The sequence below is a fragment of the Bos javanicus genome, chromosome 20, assembly GCF_032452875.1.
Source record: "Bos javanicus breed banteng chromosome 20, ARS-OSU_banteng_1.0, whole genome shotgun sequence".
NCBI classification, from domain to species: Eukaryota; Metazoa; Chordata; class Mammalia; order Artiodactyla; family Bovidae; genus Bos; species Bos javanicus.
In genome coordinates this window covers 56,487,301-56,491,475 of record NC_083887.1, presented here as the reverse complement: position 1 = coordinate 56,491,475, position 4,175 = coordinate 56,487,301, and the positions used below count along the sequence as shown (strand labels likewise).

Genomic DNA, 4,175 nt, shown 5'->3' with positions numbered 1-4,175 from the left:
AGGGGCCATGCAGATGAGACTGAACTTTGTTCATTCGGGTTTAACATTTATTGTGAACGTATCATACACAAGGCACTGGAACGACAAAGAGGAAAGACAGGGCCCATACCCTTGAGACATTGATGGTTCTAGTGGGGTAGGATATTGGTTAGTCTTCTCTGTAACAGAAACCTCTCTGGCTATTTTCAACAATACACACACACACAAAAGGAATTTTTAAAGGAGGTTAGAGAGTAGCTCAGAGAACCACCATCCAGCTGAACGTTTGCACTGAAACTAAGAGAGGGCACCACTGCCAAAGTCATGCTGAGAGGCGGTCAGTTTGGGCCATTGGACGCTGCTGTGGTCACCATCACTGCCACCACCAGTGGGCAGAGAGTGAACTCTGAACTCCCACTGTGAGTATGGTCAGTATCTCAAGATTCAAAGCCCCGGGTCCAAACCAGGGCATATCTGTCCCTGAGGCTTCACCAGATGTACACAGTGCCAGACTCTCCCTGAACAGAAAGGGGAAACAGATGCTGCCAGGCAAAATATTTGTAAAGGATCAATAAGTACTCTGTGGATATGGAGGCATTCAATACAAAGCGGATGGTGCTGTAATGGCAAAGGAGAGGGCTTTGTCAAGGGGGTCAGGGAAGGTTCACAAAGGGAAGTTGAGTTGAAATGTACAGGCGGAAGTAACACAGGCAAAGACAGAAAGATGTGGAACAAGACGGCAATTGGCGAATGTTCAGCATTGCTAGAGCAGAGGTTTTCAGTTGTAGTTTCTCATTAGATGCTTCTCAGGGACTATTTCTGGGAGGCTGCTCAGGGGAACCCCCCAGACCAGCTACACCAGAGTTTGGGGATGTGGCTCAGGCACTGAGTGCTTCCGATGTGCAGCCACCATTGAGATGCACAGTGGTGGTGGTGGTTAAGTCGCTCAGTCGTGTCTGACTCTTGAGACGCCACAGACTGTAGCCCGCCAGGCTCTTCTGTCTGTGGGGTTATCCAGACAAGAATACTGGACTGAGTTGCCATTTCCTTCTCCAAGGGATCTTCCTGACCCAGGGATCAAACCTGCCTCTCCTGCACTGCAGGCTAATTCTTGAACACTGAGTCACCAGGGAAGCCCTTGAGATGTACCAAGTTGAGACCAAAAGGGCTTCTTTTCTGCCTTACTTCTCACTTGATTCTTCTAACTCATCACCACCACCATCCTGCTCCAAGATACAATTTTTCTTTGGATTTTTTCCCCATAGGGAAAGTCAAGCCAAAAGTCCCCTGGAAGTACAACTATAGAAGTGAGCAAAAACAAGGGAAAAATTATTGCTTTTATTTTTATTTTATTTTTTTTTCAGGTTGAATAAGCTGAGAAAAAGGTCATTTATTAACAACAACAAAACTCTAGAACAGGTTTTTCAACCTTGGCAGAACATCAGAAAGATTGGGGAACTTTAAAGATTACCAGTCTGTGCCCCACCCCAGACCAATCAGATGTGCCCCTCAGGGACCATAACATTCATATCATTACCAAATTCAGACTGAAGTATGGACAACTGTAGGCATATAAAAAACTTTAAGCCAGATCTCTTAATCCTGCACTTTAAATTATTGCTTTTAAATATTTCCTTTTTGGGAATCATAATGGATTCTTAGGAACAAAGAGAGCATATTAAGAGTATTTTTAATTGACATAGATGAAGCCTCAATAAATAAACTGTGAGCTGAATCAATAGGTAAAAAGAATTCTATATTTAATAGTGATTTAAAAATTGTATCGGCCAGTGTTACCAGTCTTCTTGGGCTTCCCTTGTAGCTCAGTTGGTAAAGAATCTGCCTACCATGCAGGAGACCCAGGTTCAATTCCTGGGTTGGGAAGATCCCCTGGAGAAGGAAATGGCAACCCACTCCAGTATTTTTGCCTGGAGAATCCCATGGGTAGTAACCTGCCAGGCTCCTCTGTCCATGGGGTCACAAGAGTCAGACACGATTTAGCAGCTAAACCAACACCACCACCACCAGTCTTCTTAAAGAGTGTTTTATTAAATCTTACATAGAAAGATAACTTGTCACAGAGCTCTCTGAACCCAGGATTAGAAGGTTTAATTTCAAACTTTCCCCTAGAAAATGTGGATCTCCATATCCTACTCATTGTGAAAATTTACTAAGAGTGCAAGTCATCTAGTCACTCATCACTATAAAGAAAATGAATCAGTGTTCAAATCTTTGCATATTTAAGAGCAATCAATACGCAGGCTTTCAGCTGACATCACGTCTCCTGAGTGATCAAACAACCATTCAGGTTTCCCAGGGACTGAGGGGGTTTCTGAGAAGCAGGACTTAACTAAAGAAGTCCTGAAGAGATCAGGATAGGCTGATCATCCATGTCATCAGCTTCTCCTGCCCGGCATTTGAAAAAGGAGAAAAGGAAAACTAGAATCTCACCATTTATTTGCTGGCTTTATCCTCAGCCTATAGAGGCAGCTGACTTCTACAGTTGCTGACAGGTGGCACTGCTCAACACATTAGGGGTGCTTGTGAAGTGTAGCTGACGCTCTGACAGCAAGACCCATATGCTGGCGTTGGTGGTTGTTCAACATCAACTACAAGACTTCAGTAGAAAGTCTCTGAGACGTTGTTTCAAATGAATTCTCTGTGGGCTGTTGCTTGAGCATCACCCTCTCCAATCTCTGAAGACAAGGAAACTGAGAAGAGGGTGGCTTTGCTCACCCGCTGGCTGGCATGGGGGCCACTTGCAAGCAGTCTTCCCTGCTGACTTCAGCATGGCAGGTGCACACTCCCCAGGCTTTTAGGAAGGCACGACCACCCTCAATGCTCATCTTCCTTTGACACTACCTCCATCCAGAGATTTCACCATCTGTGTTGCTTGAAAATGGACATGATGAACAGATACTTTCTGGAGGCACAAAATAGATTCCCATGCCCAGAAGTATGGTCAGAACCTAAGCCCTTCTGGAAGGATTCCAGAGCAGTATATTCAGAGTCAGCATTCTCACAACCTACAGGTGGGAGGTCTGTACGTTGTCCCCTCCATCCTGTATGTAGCAAAAAAAAACAAAAAGGAAAGAAGCTACTTTGTCAGCTGTCACTGGAGTGCTCCAGGAAAGAAGCTACTTTGTCAGCTGGCACTGGAGTGCTCCAGGAAAGAAGCTGCTTTGTCAGCTGGCACTGGAGTGCTCCGGTGAGTTTTCACTTATTCCATGATGTGACCAAGACTCCAAAATGTTTATGGTTTGAAGGAATTGTTAAGATAGATCTTTGAGGGGTCCCACAGGAAATGAATGGTATACTCAAGCTGGGGTAATAGAAGAGCCTAGCAACAGTTCTGTTTGCAAAGATGTGGGCAGAGTTCATGAAAACCAGCAAGGGCTGGTATATGTCATTCTAAGACCTAAATAGGCAAGTGGGGAGAGACAGTGACAAGGTCCCTGAAAGGAAGTGACGAGGACCACCAGCTCGGCATGGTGGCCTTCAGTAGAGGGACACAGAAGCCCGTGGAGACTTGGCAGGGAGACAATTGAAGGAATAAACATCTGAATCTCCCTCTCCCCTCACCCTCTGATCTTCTAGTAATGCCCCCAAAACCCTTTGGCTGAACATCCTCAGAAGCCAGAGGACAAAAATCGCATGGATGCAGTCCACTCAGATTGCCTTCTGGGACTCAGAGCAAGGTGCAGATAACTACAGAGTTACTCTCATCCCTATTATGTTATCACTATTTCTGGGCAGGCTAGAAATTTGTACTGCCCTACTATTTGCACTGCCCTACTATTGACCTGGGCTTCCCTGGTGGTTCAAATGCTAAAGAATCTGCCTGCAATCCAGGAGACCCAGGTTTGATCCCTGGATCAGGAAGATCCACAGGATAAGGGATGTGGTTTTCCCACCATTGTCTACATTCATTACTTAACCTATTTATTTTATTTATTTTGAGCCTCCTCAAGAATTCCAGAAATATCTATTTCTGCTTCATTGACTACGCTAAAGCCTTTCACTGTGTGGATCACAACAAACTATGGAAAATTCTTCAAGAGATGGGAATACCAGACCACCTTACTTGCTTCCCGAAAAATCTGTATGCAGGTCAAGAAGCAACAGTTAGAACCGAACACGGAACAACAGGCTGGTTCCAAATTGGGAAGGAGTAAGTCAAGGCTGTATATTGTCAC

The 4,175-nt window shown here is 44.9% G+C and overlaps 1 non-coding gene across 1 annotated transcript; it reads left to right on the top strand.

Annotated features, from left to right (window-relative positions):
• The first annotated feature begins 1,791 nt into the window (after positions 1–1,791).
• On the top strand, positions 1,792–1,863 carry TRNAG-ACC (transfer RNA glycine (anticodon ACC)). Its single transcript has one exon. It is a non-coding gene; the product is annotated as a tRNA-Gly (tRNA).
• The last annotated feature ends 2,312 nt before the right edge of the window (positions 1,864–4,175 follow it).